At 50.9% G+C, this 19,506-nt stretch overlaps 1 pseudogene; it reads right to left on the reverse strand.

The window, feature by feature from the left end:
• Nucleotides 1-6,629: 6,629 nt before the first annotated feature.
• LOC139162940 (H-2 class II histocompatibility antigen, E-S beta chain-like) lies at nucleotides 6,630-18,676 on the reverse strand (annotated as a pseudogene).
• Nucleotides 18,677-19,506: the final 830 nt, after the last annotated feature.

Below are 19,506 nucleotides of genomic sequence, written 5' to 3' on the forward strand. Positions count from 1 at the left end.
TGTTCCCCTATCAGAGACCACTCGATCCGGAAGCCCATGTAACCGAAACACGTGGCTGATAAACATTTGGGCCGTGAGTTGGGCAGTGGGCACCCTAGTGCAAGGTACAAAATGGACCATCTTGGTGAGCATGTCCATCACCACCATGACTACCGTGAAGCGAGCAGAGGAAGGCAAATGAGTCACAAAGTCAATGGACACGGCACCCCAGGGTCTCTCAGGCGTGGGCAAAGGTTGCAATAATCCTGGTGGGGCTCCAGTCACCCCCTTGGCCGTACGACACCGGACACAGGTGGCCACATAGGAACGCACATCATCTTGGATGCGTGGCCATCAGAATGTCCGAGAGACCAGCTCCAATGTTTTGAACAGGCCAAAATGCCCCCCCACTGGACAGTCATGACACTGGGTCATAATGAACCCTCTCACTGGGCCAGCGGGAACATACAGCTGCCCCCGGTACCGAAGCAGACCGTCTTGAAATGTCCAGGGGGAATTGGGTGTTAACTCCCGCACTCTCTGCGCTACAAACCCATCCGCCCGCTGCGCCTCCCGTAACCGGCGACGCAAGTCCACTGGGTCCTGAATGGCAGCCAAAGCTGCAGGGGGTAGAACCGTCTGCAGAGGAGCCGGCTCCTTCGGGTGCGTGTACTCCGGCTTGCGCGACAAGGCGTCCGCTCGAGGGTTCTGGGCGCTGGCCGTGTACCTGATGCGGAAATTGAACCGCGCGAAAAAGAAGGACCAGCGGATCTGTCTCTGGTTTAATTTTCGCGCCGTCTGCAGGTACTCGAGGTTCCGGTGATCCGTCCATACTTCAATCTGGTGACGGGCCCCCTCCAGGTAATGCCGCCAATGCTCAAAGGCGGCCTTCACCGCTAAGAGTTCCTTCTCCCAAATAGTATAATTCCTTTCCGAGGGAGACAATTTGCGGGAAAAGTAAGCACATGGGAACAGGATGTCACCGGGACGATGGGCTTGAAGGAGCACTGCGCCAACCGCTACATCCGAGGCGTCTGTCTCTAACACAAACGGCCGAGCGGGATCAGGATGGCGCAGAAGCGGTTCCGCCATGAACGCCGCTTTCAGGGCCTCAAAAGCCCGCTGTTCCGCCTCCCCCCAACCAAACGGGACTTGTTTTTGTAACAACCGAGTCAAGGGCGTGGTTACCTTGGCATATCCCGGAACAAAAGCCCGATAATAGTTTGCAAACCCCAAAAGACGTTGGACGTCTTTCACCCGTTGTGGAGGTTGCCAAGACTGAAGTGCAGCCACTTTGCCCGGGTCCATGGAAACGCCACCTGGAGACAAAATGTGCCCAAGGAATTCGACGGTAGTCTGGAAGAATTGGCACTTCTCCAGCTTGGCATACAAATGCTGCTCCCGCAACCGGAGCAGGACCCGGCGCAAATGGTCCAAATGCAAGGCATGGTTCGGGGAATACACTAAAATGTCATCAAGGTAAATCACCACGAACTGGTCCAACATGTCCCGGAACACGTCGTTCATCAGATGTTGAAACACGGCCGGGGCGTTGGTGAGGCCAAATGGCATCACTGTATATTCAAAGTGGCCGTAACGCGTGCCAAACGCTGTCTTCCACTCATCCCCGGGCCGCATCCAGACCAAATTGTACGCACTGCGCAAATCAATTTTGGTGAACACCTTTGCTGTCCGCAACCGGTCCATGAGTTCAGGGATCAAGGGCAAGGGGTACCTGTTACGCACTGTGATGGCGTTAAGGCGCCGATAGTCACAACAGAGGCAAAGATCGCCCGTTTTCTTCTTCACGAACAAAACAGGGGCAGACAAAGGGGACTTGGATGGCCGAATAAATCCCTTGGCCAAATTCTTCTCCACAAACTCCTTGAGAGCCACAAGCTCCGGCTCGGACATGGAGTACAAACGACCAGCCGGGAGCTTGGCGTCAGGGAGCAGGTCTATGGCACAGTCGTACGTCCGATGCGGTGGTAGTCGATCCGCCTCCTTCTCGTTGAACACATCGGCGAACTCCTCGAGGCAACGGGGTAACTGGATCGTGGGAACCACTGGGCCGTGGGCTGCGCACACATGTCGGTGATGGTCCACGCACTGCAAACTGGAGAATGTGACCATGTTCTGGGACCAAACCACCTGCGGGTCATGTGCGCGCAGCCATGACAACCCCAACACGAGGGGAAAATGAAGCCCCTTGGTAACATAAAACTGTATGGCCTCCTCATGAGTTCCGATGCACATCCGCACCGGCAGGGTCTGGAAAGGGATGGGACCAGCCAGCAAGACCCGCCCATCGATGGTCTCCACAGTCAATGGCGGGGTGACAGGACAAAGGGGCAAGGAATGGCGTTGGGCAAAGGCTTCGTCCAAGAAATTCGTCGTTGCCCCCGAATCCACGAGGGCCAACGCTGGATAAGTCCGAGTCCGTTGCGCAATATACAGAGTCACCGCAAGCGTCAGGTGTCGAAACGGTCCGGAGTCGGTAGCCGTGGAGTCAGGAGAAAGTGGGATCCCTGCTCGACCTAGTGTTGCCACCAAGCCGGGCCACCCTCGTTTCCCGACCGTTCCGGCGACTGAGGACGTTCAGACGAAGGCCCCGCCATCAGAGAGTTCATGACAGGGACAGGGACACAAGGGGTCGTCTCCGGGAACTGCACGGGGGACGCCAGTGGAAGCACGGGAGAGCTGGAGGGTACTGGAACGGCGGCAGCCACCGTGCTCCGCCTCTTGTGGGGACACACTACAGCAAAATGTCCCGGGCCCCCGCAATAGAAGCACAACCCAGCCGCCCGCCGACGCCCTCGCTCCTCTGGGGTCTGTCGGGGTCGTGCGTAACTCACGTCCATTGGCTCCCCGGCAGCAACACGATCCATCAGGCGTGGAGGCAGCGCTGGTGAAAAACGTTGGGGCGCAGGGACCGGAGCCGGGGTGCCTACGGTCGACAACCCCCGCCGCGGAACAGGTGTCGACGGGACACCTGACGCACGGGGGTTGGACCGTCCCGCTCGACGGACTTCCCTGGCCAACAGCCTGGCCTCTATGGCCAAGCAATGCCGCTCCAAAGCGTCCAAAGTACCGGGCATCACCTCATGCACCAGTTCATCCAACATAGTGTCTGATAGTCCGTCCTGAAAAGCCTCGATCAGGGCAGCCTCATTCCACTGGACTTGCCCGGCCAGAGACCGAAAGTCAGCCATGTAGTCCGCCAGGGGGCGCGAACCCTGGCGCAGTTGCTTCAGCGCCCGCGTGACCGTCTGCTCCTGCACCGGGTCCGCAAATTGGTGTCGCAGCAGGTCACAGAAAGCAACGTAGTCCTGGAGTAGCGGGTCATCCCGGGCCAGGTAAGGTGCCACCCACGACGCTGCAGGGCCAGCCAACAAACTACACAGAAACGCCACCTTGTGGTCATCCCCCGGGAAGTGCACCATCTGGGCGTTGATAAAAAGCTGCACCTGGCTCTGGAACGCAGAAAACAGCCGCCGGTCCCCCCAGAACTTTTCCGGCATCGCCACAAAACATTTCCTTCTGGGCAAAGGTGCTGGAGGAGGTACCACAGGTGCCGCCTGGGGGTGGGGCGCCTCGGACAAAACCTCCACTTGGCGTTGTAATAGCAGGACTGTCTGGGTCAACTGAGCCATGTCCCCTCGCAACTCTGCAAAGACAGCCTGCAGGTCAGCTGCAGAAACATCCATGGTGGCAGGCAAAAACAGGAAGCCGAAATGCAAAAAATGTCCAACAAGGAACCAGCAGCAGAGAGCAAGAAAAAGAATCAACCAAACCACCCCTCCAAAATGAGCACCAGGTGTCTGGTGGTTGGTGGAGTATTATACTGTTCTGTCTGGGTTCCCCCAGACCTCAGCACCAACTGGAAAAAACAGCCAGACACGCTGGTAAAAGCAAAAGTACTTTATAGCTGGAAAAATAAACACAGAGACAAACCTGTTCTTCCCCAATCAGACAGGCTATAAGATTTTACAGCAGAGTCCTGATGTCCAGACAATACAGTAAGCTTCTTGCTGGCACCCCCCCCACTGTAGAGCATAAAACCCCCACCTTTTTCTCCCAAGGTTTCAGGGTTCAAAGGCACCAACCAGGATTCCAACACTCCAAAGTTCACAGCCAGGTCTCAGGACTCCCAAAGATAATACTCCACAAGCCAGGAAGGGTGGGTCTGCCTTTTAACCTTTCCAGAGAGCACCACACCCAAACCCAGCTGTTGCCTCTTTAATGCTGAAAGTACCTAGCTAATTGGTCCCTTCGCTGGGTTGCTCTCCTCTGTCGCAGATCGATTATGGCTTGTGCATTTTCCTCTAGGGAATCCAGGCTGCTTGCTGGGGAGAGCTCCCTCTGGGGGGCCTCTGGCTGTCCTCCTTCTTCCTCAGCCTGGAATTCCTCCTCCTCGTCTGCCTGCACCTCCTGTTCCTCATCCTCCCCCTCTGAGTCAGAAACCGACAGAAGATCAGCCATTCCCGGAGGGGCCCCAGACGGAACCACAACAGATGGGGGGGGGGTCAGAGGAGCCCCCTCCCCATTGATAGATTCCATTAACTTTCCTGACATGTCAGATTTCTCCACAATGCTTTCCACCTATCTAGACATGCTTGATCCCTCCATCAGGTGAACAAGGGATTGTCCAGATCACACACACACTCACACACACCTTAAAGGGAATACTTCCCATGGCAGATATGAAGAGAGGCTTTGTGGAAGAAACTGGGCAGCCCTTGGACCAGAAGGACGTAAGGTCCCTTTTTCAGAGCCATTGAAACTTTGAGCAGTCGCTAAATGAACGGTTATAAGTCAAGGACTACTGGTGTGTCACAGGACAAAGGGGCTGCCCCACCTGTAGACTCAGCCATGGGGCAGAGGAGGAGAGTCCCTGAGCTGCCCTGACGAAGAATCCAGGCTTGTTGCCTGCTGGATCCTGGCCAGTTCCTCAGTTCCGCTTCGGAGGAGCCCAACGCTTCAGGCTGGGGAAGCGAAGTCCAAGCGCCTCTTCAGCTGTTGTGGGTTGCAGAAAGAAGAGCTTCTCTCTGTGTTGGTGTGTTTGTGGGTGTGTGTAGTGGGTGTGTCAGGAAGAACTGAGAGAAAATCAAAATCTCGCAGGGGGAAACATGAAAAGAGCCCAGAAGTTCTGCTTTGGTCAGGAGAGCGATGGGCGTCCCACCAGAATCTCTCTACATCTGGGGCCCATTTTGTGTGACTGGGTGTGTGCAGACGCACAATTGTGGGGCAGGTTTGAACACCTCCTCCTGCTCAAGTGGGGACCCAGTTCTGTCCTTCTGAGGCCGGTGCTGGGCCAGGGGGGAATTTGACCCCTCGATCCCCCTCCCCCACCCCAGGAAAAGACTGAGGCCATCGCAGGATACAGGCCCTGTGGGATATCTGCCTGCTGCATCCGGGAGAAGGGGGAGTAAGGAAGAGCAAGTGGAAGCTGGGAGAGGGAAAAGGAAGGGGGAGGGAGGAAGGGGGAGGGAGGAGAGGGAGGGGGAGGAGAGGGAGGGGGAGGAAAGATAAAAAGGGACATGGGAACAAGAGCAAGGAGGGAGGGGGAAAGCTAGGGAGTGAAGAGAGAGAGGGGGCAAGGGAAATCAAGGGGGGAGAGGCAGCGCTGCAGAATTCTATTTCTGACTTCTAAAAAGTCAGGCCCAACCAATGAAAAACACAGTTTTGGAAGCATTGTCTGTCTCCAGGCAGAGGAGCCACCGAGGGGACCTTTGGAGGAGAATTTAGCCTTGTTGTCCACCCGGTGAGCCCTTCCGAGGACCCCCGGGAGAGGGATGCTGGAGAGAAGGAAGGGGTCTCCCACTCAAGATGGCACCATGGAGCCCCCCTCCCTCCCCTCTGTGTCAAACATCTTCTGCTCCAGGAATGGATTCTGATGGAAGGAAGGGGGACATTGGCTGACAGAATGGGGCAGGACCCTCCAGTTGGGAAGAAGAGAAATGGCTCAAATGGCTGGGTGAACGTAGGGGGAGTCTCGGGTGCCCCCAATGGCTCCCCACAATTGCCGAGGGAGGACCGTCCCTGCTGGCATTCTGCTCCTCAAAGGGGGCTTGAAGGGAAGCAGAGCAAGGGGGTCCAGCTCCTCCCCCTCCCTGGATCTGCCCCCTTCCTCCCACATCAGTTCTGGTTTTGGACCCGAAGTAGCCGGGATGGTTGATCCAGAGGCAGCAGAGGGAGGGGCCTCCTGTGGGGTCAGGGAAGAGGAGGAAGAAACAAAGGATTCCAGGGTTTTCCTACATCTGAAGTTTATTCTTTCACAGCAAAGCGAAGGGCAGAGAAGTGATTCGTAGGAAGAATAATGTAGATGAAGCTGCTGTGCGTTCAAAGCCAGGAGACATGAGGGGGCTTGACTGACAGGTCTGCCCAGCATCCCTGGGGAAAGTCTACATGGTCTCCACCCCTCCCTCACAGGAAAGAAAGCGGGGAGGGGTCTGTTCTCAGCAAGAGAAGGTCCACGCTGCCATTCTCCTCCTCCCCCCAATTTGCCACCTTCTGCCTCCATTTTTCAGAGTTTGCAATGAGGACAAAGAGTCATCAGCGACCAAAGAAATAAAAATAAATCCTTTTGCATCGGAGAGCAGGTGTCAGCTGCTACAGTCCGTATTTAAGAAAAATAAAACTCAGAGTCCTTTTCAAGGTTCAAAAGTGAATTTATCATAAACCAGGACTGAAAGCAGTCAAGGTTAAAGCAAAGACTGGAGAAAAAGGTGCGATACCTGCGTTGATCAAACCCCCTTTTGACACACGCCCCCTCTGGAGATTGGCCAATCCCTAGTGTCCATGACCATCAGGTGGAGGCATCTTCAACCCACCTCACATTTATGGAATGTAATTCTAATGGTCTCCTTCAGGTCACCTGGTTTCAAGGAAGACGAAACTTATTCCACTTCACAGGGTCTCCTGCATACTCCCCCCCCATTACCCAAGACCCCTCCCCATAACTATTGGCAACCAAGCGTAGAAATGATGCAGAATTATAGTGAAGGTTGACAGCAGGATTAATTCACGAGTGCTGCAGAAAAAGAGAAGGGGAAGAAAATCAGAATATAAGGAGAAACTTTTACTGTAAATAACATATTTTTCTTCCCTTTCAGCCCCCACAGGCAGAGAAAGAGAGAGAATCCGCCCATTCCAGGGAACAAAAGGCTGCGATTCTTCATGTGAACAGGGAATATGGGGCTAAGATGGGGGAGCCTGTGGTCACATGACCAGAAATGGTGTGAATTGTCACAAGGAGAAGGGGGGGAGGGTCAGAAAGAATAGCCTGTCAAGGGTCCAACTAATGAACCCAAGCAAGTCTCCATGGGATGCCAAGAAGGATCATCTGGGACTGGGGGGGGGGTCCAGTTCATGGTGAAGTTTTGGAGGGGGTCCATTCAGTGAAGAAGGGGCATCTCAAGGGCTTAGCTCCACCTTCCATCTGAGGACGGATGGAGCTGTAGAACGAGCAAACTCAATGATAGAACAATACCTGAGAAGATGCTATGTTAATTATCAGCAGTTCAGCTGGGCAGATCACCTGCCATTGGCTGAAGTGGCCTCCAATCCCACAGTGCATAGTAGTGTGGGACTCGACCCTTTTAAAACAGCCACAGGGCTGGAATTTGTCCCCATGCCTGAATATCCTCAGGAACGTGTCCCCCCCCCCAGTGAGCCTAACAGAAGGGGCGGCTTGCTTCCAAAATGCTGGGGTGCTCCTTCCCCGAGGGAGGAAAGGGAAGGAATGGCCCCCCTCTGTCCCTTCCCTTTTGCATTTTCCCAAAACATGGAAAAATTATGGGTAAGATTTTAAGCATTTGTGTTTTTTTTTTATTGCAATACTTTTTCAGGTCTCTGTAAGGAAAAGCTGCCCAAACTCCCAAAATTTTTCTGTATCCACAGCAAAAAGATATTGTTCAGGCATGTTTTCTTTAAAGAAAGGAACAATTGAGAAATTAAACAAAAATATTGATAATTTATAGGAGGGGCTGAAATGAGGGAGGAAGAGGAGAAACTCACCTGCAGGTGGTTGGATGGGAAATGCTGGAAGGAGAAAAAGAGCCAATCAGGACCCTTCATGGGCTGGAGGACTCAGAGCGACTCCTTCCCCTCCGATAACCCATAATAGGTTGCACAATCTCCCTATAATAGCCCCTCCCAGAACAGAAGTTCCCCAAAATATTTCTCAAGGGGACCCTCTTGGCCACCCGCTAAGCTTGATGAGAGGCCTCTCCTAGATGGTCCCCTTCCCACAACCCAGACTCACCTTTCTTGGCCTTCAGGTAGGAGAAGAGCCCCACAGCCAGGAAGGCCACTCCTATCACAGCCCCCATAATCCCCGTCCAGATTTTGGCCCTGGCAGAACGGGAGGAACGGGGTTCTGGGGAAGGAGAAGGAGCCTCACCTGAGCAGGACGATAAGGCCCACCTTCCCCCAGGAGGGTCCATTATGGCTCTCCCCACCACATAGAGGGTCTCTCCCTTCTCAGGGCAGGATGGGGTCCCCAGGCCAGGAGAGGTGGGAGGGGAGGGGCATACCCCACTGGACGGTGATGGGGGCCTCCAGGCTGGCGTGCTCCACCTTGCAAGTGTAGACATCCCCCCACTGGGGCTGGGTCTCCAACAACACTTGGAGCTGGTAGGTCCAGTCTCCATTCTGGAGCTCCTCCCCAAAGGCCACACTCTCCTTCTCCGGCTGGCCGTTCTTCAGCCACTGGACCTTGATCTCCACGGGGTAAAAGCCAGTCATTGTGCAGAGGAGGATGGTGTTGGGGGAAGTTGGGTCCATCTTGGTGGGGGAGATGGTGACGGTGGGCTTGGCTGGAGGGAGGGAGGAGATGGAGGCACATGAGAGACACAGGAGGGCCCAGAACAGAAGACCAGTTGGTTAGTTCAGGCCAAGATCCCTTTTCACGCCTGAAAAAAGTATTTTGTGTTTTGAATCATCTTCCAAAGTAAATTGCAGCAGGAAATCAAAAGGGGGGGGGAATAATAATAATAATAATAATAATTAATAATAATAATAATAATTATTATTATTAATTAGATTTGTATGCCGCCCCTCTCCGAAGCCCCTCTTCTAAATCCTTTGTAATGCAATGGTAAGGCGAGAAAAGAAGAGAGGAAAAGAGTATAGATAAATATAAACTGTTTAAATTGTTAGCTTTTGACTTTAAATCAATATAAATTAATTCAATTCAATATTAATTATATAGTCTTATATATTTTTGTATAGTCTTCCAGCAATCAGTGTATTAATTAATTAATCAGGAGAGAAACAAGCTATTATTGAAAGTTCTTGAATCTTAGTCACAGCCAAAGTAGTCCCAAATGTTATTTCTTTTTCTTTTCTCTCCCCCCTTTTTTTAACCTCATCATTTCTGGCTTGTGCAAAAGAAGCATAGAAGGCTGACGGCAGAAAAAGACCTCATGGTCCATCTAGTCTGCTCTTATACTGTTTTTTGTATTTTATTGTAGGATGGATCTATGTTTATCCCAGGCATGTTTAAATTCAGTTACTGTGGATTTATCTACCACGTCTGCTGGAAGTTTGTTCCAAGCATCTACTACTCTTTCCGTCAAATCATATTTTCTCATGTTGCTTTTGCTCTTTCCCCCAACTAACCTCAGATTGTGCCCCCTTGTTCTTGTGTTCACTTTCCTATTAAAAACACTTCCCTCCTGGACCTTATTTAACCTTTTAACATATTTAAATGTTTCGATCATGTCCCCCCTTTTCCTTCTGTCCTCCAGACTATACAGATTGAGTTCATGAAGTCTTTCCTGATACGTTTTATGCTTAAGACCTTCCATCATTCTTGTAGCCCATCTTTGGACCCATTCAATTTTGTCAATATCTTTTTGTAGATGAGGTCTCCAGAACTGAACACAGTATTCCAAATGTGGTCTCACCAGCACTCTGTATAGCGGGATCACAATCTCCCTCTTCCTGCTTGTTATACCCCTAGCTATGCAGCCAAGCATCCTACTTGCTTTCCCTACCGCCTGACTGCACTGTTCACCCATTTTGAGACTGTCAGAAATCACTACCCCTAAATCCTTCTCTTCTGAAGTTTTTGCTAACACGGAACTGCCAATACAATACTCAGATTGAGGATTCCTTTTCCCCAAGTGCATTATTTTACATTTGGAAACATTAAACTGCAGTTTCCATTGCTTTGACCATTTATCTAGTACAGTGTTTCCCAACCTTTTTTGAGCCGCGGCACATTATTCATGTTTTCAAAATTCTGGGGAACACTGAAGGGGGGGGAGGGGGGGCTAAAGAAAAGTTTGGACAAAAAAAATATCTCTTCCTCCATTTCACTCTATTTCTCCCTCCCTCTTTCTCTCCCTTCCTTCCCTTCTTTCTCTCCATCCCTCTTTCTTTCTTCCTCTCTTTTTTGCTCTCTTTCTCTCTCCCTCCTTCCCTCCCTCTATGTCTTTCCCTCTCCCTCCTTCCCCCCTTTCTTTCTCTCTCTCTTGCTTTCTTTCCCTCTCTTTCTCTTGCTTTCTTTCTCTCATTCTCTCTCCCCTCCTTTTTCTCTCTCTCTCTTTCTCTCTCGTTCACCACGCCAGCAACAGAGAGAAAAAGAAAGCGAGAGAGAGCCGGAGAGAGAGTGGAGTGCGCAGCAGCCATCAGCCTCCTCGCCCTCCCAGACGTCCCCAGCGCCCGGCCTCGCGCCGCCTCCCGTTAGCCCGGCCAAAAGCCACACAGTCCCGGACTCCCGGATTGCTCGCTTCTCCGGCCAGCGCGGCGCTTTCCTGGGCAGATGGCTTTGCTGACCGGAGAAACGAGCGATCCGGGAGTCCGGGACTGTGTGGCTTTGCGCCATGAAGAGAAAACGGCAGCAGGGAAAAGTCGGCCGTTTTCTCTTCATGGCGCAAAGCCACACAGTCCCGGACTCCCGGATTCCTCGCCCCAAGGCAGGAGGCGGTGGCGGAGAAGAGTGGGCGGATCGGGCGGGCAATGGGGCAGGACAGAGAAGCCAGGGGCGCGTTTGGCCGGAGGCACCGTGGGGAGGCAGGGAGGTGCGGCAGTAGGAGTAAAGGGAGCCGCGGCTGCCCCTGCCTCCCCACGGTGCCTCCGGCCAAACGCGCCCCTGGCTTCTCCGTCCTGCCCCATTGCCCGCCCGATCCGCCCACTCTTCTCCGCCACCGCCTCCTGCCTTGGGGCGAGGAATCCGGGAGTCCGGGACTGTGTGGCTTTGCGCCATGAAGAGAAAACGGCAGCAGGGAAAAGTCGGCCGTTTTCTCTTCATGGCGCAAAGCCACACAGTCCCGGACTCTCGGATTCCTCGCCCCAAGGCAGGAGGCGGTGGCGGAGAAGAGTGGGCGGATCGGGCGGGCAATGGGGCAGGACGGAGAAGCCAGGGGCGCGTTTGGCCGGAGGCACCGTGGGGAGCAGGGGCAGGGTGGTGCGGCAGTAGGAGTAAAGGGAGCCGCGGCTGCCCCTGCCTCCCCACGGTGCCTCCGACCAAACGCGCCCCTGGCTTCTCCGCCCTGCCCCATTGCCCGCCCGATCCGCCCACTCTCCTCCGCCGCCTCTCGCCGCGGCACACCTGACAGTGTCTCGCGGCACACCACTGTGCCGCGGCACACCGGTTGGGAAACGCTGATCTAGTAAAGCTAAATCATTTACCATATTACATATGCCTCCAGGAATATCAACCCTATTGCACACTTTAGAGTCATCGGCAAATAGGCAAACCTTCCCTACCAAACCTTCCCCTATGTCACTCACAAACATATTAAAAAGAATAGGACCCTTGTGGCACACCACTTGTAACCTGTCTCTGCTCAGAATACTCGCCATTAACAATAACTCTCTGATGTCTACGCTTCAGCCAGCTGCAAATCCACTGAACTATCCAGGGATTAAGTGCAATCTTCACTAATTTATTTATCAGCTCTTTATGTGGAACCGTATCAAAGGCTTTGCTGAAGTCCAGATAGGCAATATCCACGGCACCACCTTAATCCAACACCTTTGTGACATAGTCAAAGAAATCAATGAGATTAGTCTGCCATGATTTGCCTTCAGTAAAAGAGGGGCACATAACCAAGGCAGAATATCAACAAACGGCCAGAATCTGCAAAGAAAAAATCAGGACAGCATAAGCCCAGTGTGAACTAGGCCTAGCAACAAAGGTCCAAGACAATAAAAAAAGCTTCCAACACATAAACAATCCAAAAAAAATCAAGGAAGCAGTCGGTCCGTTAGAAAGAGGAGACGGCACAGAAGTAATGGACAATAAAGAGAAAGCAGAACTGTTCAACACCTTTTTTGCATCTGTTTTCACGCACAAAGAAACAACAAAACAATGAGCTTGTATCACAGCTGCAGAAATCAAAATTGGAACAAAACACTACTTTAATAGAAATACAGTATGAGACCACCTATTGGAACTGAATGAGTACAAATCCCCAGGACCAGATGGCCTGCACCCCAGAGTCCTAAAGGAGCTAGCTGATGTCATCACTGAACCTCTGTACCACATCTTTCAAAAATCCTGGACCACAGGAAATTTACCAGATGATTGGAAACGAGCCGACGTGGTCCCTATTTACAAAAAAAGGCAAAAAAACAGACCCAGGAAACTAGACCGATCAGCCTAAAGTCTATTCCTGGGAAAATATTGGAAAAGATAATCAAGAAACAGATCTGCCACCACCTTGAATCAAACAATGTAATAACCACCAGCCAACACGGATTCGTCAGAAACAAATCATGCCAAACCAACCTCATTTCATTTTTCGACACTGTGACCAAATCAAGAGAAATGCAGTGGACATAATATACTTAGACTTTAGCAAACCATTCGACAAGGTGGACCACAACCTTCTACTCTCCAAAGTAAAGAGTGGAATCGACAGTAACACAACAAGATAGATTGAAAACTGGCTGACCAATCGCACCCAACGAGTAGCCCTCAACGGGACTAAATCCACATGGAAAGAGGTAGGCAGCGGGGTACCACAGGGATCAGTCCTCGGCCCAGTACTCTTCAACATATTTATCAACGACCTAGACGAGGGAATAGGGGGGGAATTAATTAAATTCGCAGATGACACCAAGCTGGCAGGAGTGGGCAACACCCCAGAGGATAGACACAGAATTCAAAAAGATCTAGACAGACTTGTACAGTGGGCTGAAATGAACAAAATGAAGTTCAATGTAGAGAAGAGTAAAATCCTGCACCTAGGCAAAAAATACCCCAAAACATGCATACAAAATTAGGCAAAACCACACTCACCATGAGTGACTATGAAAGGGATCTTGGAGTCTTAGTGGATAACCAGCTAAACATGGGCCAGCAATGTGCAGCAGCAGCTAAAAAAGCCAACACAATCCTAAGCTGCATGAACAGGGGGATACACTCCAAGACCAGAGAGGTAATAATACCACTATAAGGCCCTGGTCAGACCACACCTAGAGTATTGCATCCAGTTCTGGTCACCACACTTCAAAAAAGATATAGAGACTCTAGAGAGGGTGCAGAAAAGAGCAACTAAAATGATAAAAGGACTAGAGACCAGGTCATACGAGGAAAGGTTGCTGGAAATGGGCATGGATAGTCTAGTAAAAAGAAGGGCTAGGTGGGACATGATAGCTGTATACAGATACTTGAGGGGTTGCCACAGAGAGGAGGGGGACACACTGTTTTCCAGGGCACCAGAGGGCAGGACGAGGAACAACAGTTGGAAACTGACCAAGGAAAGATTCAACCTGGAGATAAGAAAGAATTTCCTGACAGTGAGAGCAATCAACCAGTGGAACGTCCTGCCAGTGGAGGTTGTGGACTCCCCAACTTTGGACACTTTCAAGAGGAGATTGGACTGCCATTTGGCTGGGGTGATGTAGGATTTCCTGCTCAGGCAGGTGGTTGAACTCGATGACCTGTAAGGTCCCTTTCAACTCTAATAATAAATGAATGAATGAATGAATAAATAAATAAATAAATAAATAAATAAATAAAGCCATGCTCATTTGGGTCCAATAAGTTATTGTTTTTTAGGTGCTGATTTATCCTCTTTTTGAGTAGAGTCTCCCATCATTTTAACTATAACTGATGTCAAGCTAACTGGCGTGTAGTTACCAGCTTCTTCTCTACTGCCCTTCTTGTGGATAGGCACTGGCCATTCTCCAATCCTCAGGAACATCTGTTAACAGGGATTGGTTAAACAAATCAGTCGGGGGTAGCAATGACAAATCTGAGTTCTTTAAGAATTCTGGGGTGGATGCCATCTGGACCCATTGCCTTATTTATCTTTAATTGTTCAAGTTCTTCTAAGACATCGGCTTCTAAGATCACTGGAGCTGAATCCGTACAGCTGGAAGCAATGCTATATCCATCAATAGTATTATATTGTAACGTGTCTTTTGAGAAAACTGAACAGAAGTAGCTATTGAAATGGTCAGCGATCTCCTTATTTCCATCAATGCATGTATTATTCCTGGTACTAAGCTTCGTGATGCTGCAGTTTTTCTTCTTCCTATCACTAATATATCTGAAGAAGGTTTTATCCCCCTTATTTACAGATTTGGCAATTTCTTCCTCTTTTGAGGCTTTAGCAGCATGTATTATCTGTTTCGCTTCCTTCTGTCTCATTTTATACACCTCTCTATCAGCTATACTTCCAGACTCTTTATACCTCCTATAGGCAGCCTTTTTTTCATTTATAGCCCTTACATCATTGCTAAACCATAGTGGTTTCTTCTTCCTTTTACCTTTAGTTATTTGACTTACATACAGTCCAGTGGCTTTTAAGATGGTCTTTTTAAATACAGTCCACTGGGTGCTCGCTCCTGCCATTTTATCCCTCCCCTTTAATTCATTATTTAAATACTCCCCTATTGCATTAAAATTTGTTTTTCTGAAATCCAATACTTTGGTTGCATTATAGGACTGCTCACAATCAGTTTTCACACCAAACCACAAACATAGATGGTCACTGCAACTTATTTCTTTCTTTATTTTATTTCTTTATTTATTATTTAGATTTGTATGCCGCCCCTCTCCGAAGACTTAAATTTTCTCCCACCTTAACCTCTGAAATCCAATTCCCATTCGTAAAGACGAAATCTAGAATATTCTCCCCTCTAGTTGGTGTTTTAACCAGCTGTGCCAGAGCTGCTCCTGTAAAGGCCTCTACCATATTCTTACTTTTGCATGTAAGGGCACTGGGGATATTCCAGTCAACATCAGGCATGTTGAAATCACCCATAACCACAATATCTCCCTTTACTGCCATTTGGGTAATTTCATCCACCATCTTGTTGTCATATTCCTCAGATTGCCCTGGAGGCCTATAGATCACCCCAAGTCTAATGACAGAACCGTCTTTGTTTTTCATGCAAACCCAGAGAGTCTCCATATCCAATGTTGATTAGAGTCCACAGTCCTCAGTCAAGTAATGGGATGTTAGTAAGCAAAGTTCAAAGGTTCCATTCCGTTCCAAGTATATGGGAAAGTTTATTAGTCAATTTAAATCAAAGATCAACACCATAGATGTCATCGCGACGAAGACCAGGGAAAAGAACAAGGGGAAAAGAAGGGGGAAGAGAGAAAAGCAAAGAAAAATGAATATTCAGTTCTCCGGTTTTGTAGTCTATCACCGACTTGCTCCGCTCACGACCTGCCTCCCTTGCGAACTTCCGCTCACCCTCACGACGTCTAACAAAAACTTTCTCCCGCTGCTGTTTTTCTGCCAAGTTGTTGTCAATCTGTCAAAACATTCAATTTTCAGGGACTTCAATGGTGTTTTGTATATATCCAAATAGTATGTCCCTCTCTGAGCGCCTAGTTCTGTTTTCTTATGCCACTATCTGTCATTCAGTCGCCGCCTTCTCAGTCGTTCTGGCAATCCGATCTGATCAGCCGATTAACACTCCCAGCTGGGGTTTCACTCTAAAGCCATCTAATACCATCAACATACAACACTGATTTGAAAATAGTCCGAAAAAACCTCTCGCTTTCCAATAAAGCCTTCTCGTCGTCTTCCTTACAGCTTCCTCAGTGAAGTCGGAGCGTCACGTCTTTAGGCCGATTGAAATGATCGTTTTTTCCATGTATCGGCAAGAGGTGATCCTCGCTATTCGGGGGGTGCGCTGGAAATTCCTCTGTAATATCACTGGCTCTACAGGTTTGTGATCGCCCTAAAGCCGCCGAAAAAACCACGGAAAGCCACAGCAAACCCAGAGAAACCGAAGGCTACCCAGCTATCAGTGTGATGCCAAAACCGGAAGTTCTAGAATATATATATTCTTACTTAAATGGCAGAGAAAGGACACCACAATTTGCTTCCATGGATTCTCTTTAAACATTCCTTTCAGAGGCCTGAATCCCCCTTTTAAATAAGGGTTTAATTAATTGACCTTGTAATTAATTTTTACCATCACTGAGTTATAATCATCCAGGCCTTTGAAATAAAAGGAAGGAAAGGGACCCCGGGATCCCCTCCCCAAAATCTCCCCCCCCCCAGACTCACCTCTCCGGCCCACCACAGAAGCGCTCTGGGCAGTCTTGTAGTTGTTCCGGCAGAAGGAATCCACAGCAGCCTTCCGGTACCGCAGGGCTAACTTGTCTCTATTCCACGCGTCCGCAGTCGCCTTCCCAAACTTTGTGATGGCCTTGAACTCCCCGCAGTCGCTGTCGAAGCGGACAATCTCCTGCCGGTCATAAATGTATCTCCACAGGAGCCTCACCTGCTGCGTCCCGTTGAGGAAGTGGCACTCGCCCTTCTCCTGGGCCAGGAAATGGGCTGCAGGGCGGGAGGAAGAGGAGGAAGGCCATTAGGAGGGACTCCAGGGCCCATTGTTCACAGCCACTGGTAGAGGAGGAGGAGGGTCCCCTGGAGGAGGGAAAGGGAACTCTCCCAGCCCTAGAGAGGGAGGGAGACTTGCTATTGGGGGGATCTGCACTCTGCAGAGGGGGGAAGGAAGAAAGAAAGAAGGGGAGGGCAGGAAAGAAAGAGGGGGAGGGAAGAGGGGCAGGGGAGGAAGGTCGGAAAAGGCAGGCAGAATCCCAACTGGTCCAGGAGATCTAATCTCCCTATATGGCTCAGGGCCAGACTATTTAAGGGACCGTCTCCTTCCACCAATTAGAGCACACAGAGTCGGCCTCCTCCAGGTTCCGTCAGCCAAACAATGCAGGCTGGCGGGGTCACAGGGGAGGGTCTTCTCTGTTGCTGCCCCGACTTTATGGAACCAACTCTCCCCCCCAGGTCCGTACGCCCCCCCTTCAGGCTTTCCGTAAAGCCACGAAGACCTGGCTATGCTGGCAGGCCTGGAGGCCCTAAATCAACCACTATCAATTGGTATGAACGATTAGTATGTATGCCATTAAATTATCTTAGTTTTAATGATGATTTTAGAATTTTTTCCCCTTGACTTCTTTTTCTTATTGTTGTTAATTATAATTTTATACTGCTGTAAGCCACCCAGAGTTCTTCGGGATTGGGTGGCAGAGAAGTTTAAGTAAGTAAGTAAGTAAGTAAGTAAGTAAGTAAGTAAGTAAGTAAGTAAATAAATAAATAAATCTGGATCAAAAGCGACCTGAAGGATGGGGGAGGGGTTGAAATAACTTTTTAGACTGGAGGGAAGCTAACATGGATACCTCCCTCTCGCTCTTCCATGGAGGGTAGGGGAGAATGGGGAGGGGGAACAATGAGGACATCTAGCCTGACCTTCTGGGATCTTCCAGCCCTTCAACTCCCACCCTTACCTGGGTCACCCCAATTTTTCTTCTTGCCCCTAAAAGGATTCTCTGGGATCCCACCTTTTCCCCCTCCCCCAAAAGCCCCCCTGAAATTCCCCAAGAGCCTCTCAAAGGGAGGGTCTCCAGCCCCCTTACAAAGGGGGGCCAGTTTGGGAGGAGAGACTCAGAGCCCCCCAGATCCTCCCCCTCCCTTCCAGGCCCCCATAGAGCAGTGGGGAGGGGGTTATGGGGGTGGGGGGTTCTTGGCCTTCTCCCAAAATTCAGGGTCTCCCTCTGAAGGGACCGAAGCTCCCCTCTTGTCTGACCCCCAAAGCCTCAGTTTTGAGATTCAGAAGAAAAACTGAAGTTTTTTTTTTAAAAAGCCAAAGTCTTTTTGCTCAAATGCGTCTTTTTCCTTTTGTGGATTCAGGACTGAAAATGCCTCAGTTTCCCTCTTTCGCTTTCGCTTCCCTTCCTCTTTCCCTGCAGCCCCCTCCGACCCAGTCGCTGGGGGGGGGCGGGGGGGGGGCGGCTGCGACTCCCCCCCTCGGATACACTCGGGGAACGGGGGTCCCTCTCCATCCTCCTGGGGGAGCATGTGGGGAGAAAGGGGGAGGAGACCACGCAGAGATCGAGGCTGTTGGAGGCTCTGGAGACCAACAAGCTTTCTTCCCCCTCCCCCACTCGTAGGGTCCTTCCCAGCCCCCTCCTTCCCCCAACCCCCTCCTCCCCCGCCCAGCCCCCTATTTACCGGGGGTCTCCTTTCCCCCTTCGCTTCCGGGGATCCGGGCCAGTGTCCCCACCAGCAGCACCAGGGGGACCCCTACCAAAGCCATGGAGGCGGCCCCACCGAGGGAGGAGAGAGACGCGGAGGCTCCCAGCCCCAGAGGCCGAATCAGGGGGGTCTGGATGGGGTGGGAGGAGTTTTCCTCGGACTTCGGCACTGGGCGTGTCCAGGAGCAGGCGGACCAATGGGAATTCTCCCCTCTGCAGCGTCATCGGTCTCCGGGCAGAGTCTCCCTTGACTTCGCCCGATACAGGAGCTAGTCCGAAGTCGAGAGAAGAGCGGAGAAAGGGGGAGGGGGGAGGTTGTCAGTCTTGGGGGGCTGCATTCTAGGGGGCTCCTTCATGCCGGTTCCGGAGGGGAACGTGGACTCCCTTTTGCGCCCCCCTCCCCATCATCCTCATCCACTCTCCCTAGATAGAAATGGCACTTAGCCTTATATACCACTTTGGTTTTACAGCCCTCTCTAAGCGGCCTACCGAGCCAGCCTCATCAATCTTTTTACCGACCGATCTCAGAATTAAACTCCTGGCTGTGTGCAGAGTTTGCCTGGTAGATTAGATTAGATACCATTTTGTATTATGAAGGAGCCAGATTCTCCATTCCTGCCGTTTCTTTGCCAGGAAACTCAACATTTTGACTGCACGGATCCTGAGAGTAAAGCGGACTTTATGGGGGGACAAATCAGCCCTGGGACTTCCAAGTCCTAAGAATCTATACTCTGGCATGAACATGAATTATTTCCCTTGTGCCCTGAGTCTCAGGAAGGCGGGAAAGGCTAAAGGGCTTCTGTATTTGGAGGTGGGGGCAAGGATAAAGGAAGGTTAGAACCCCTTGTTTCTGCTCCACTCTTACCCTTCTCCCCTCTCTCTAGACAAGGAGAATTCGGCTCCCACGAGGTCTTCCAAACAGCAGGAACTGAGCAAGGGAGGAGGGAGGGGAGCTTCAGGAAAATCAGGCAAGGCTAAAAGAGGAATGGGAAGTGAATCTTTTGAAGGAGGTGTGTTCGAGGAGGGCCTGAAGCTTCCCCCTCGTCTTGGAGGAG

This window comes from Erythrolamprus reginae, chromosome 2 (genome assembly GCF_031021105.1).
Source record: "Erythrolamprus reginae isolate rEryReg1 chromosome 2, rEryReg1.hap1, whole genome shotgun sequence".
Taxonomy (NCBI): Eukaryota; Metazoa; Chordata; class Lepidosauria; order Squamata; family Dipsadidae; genus Erythrolamprus; species Erythrolamprus reginae.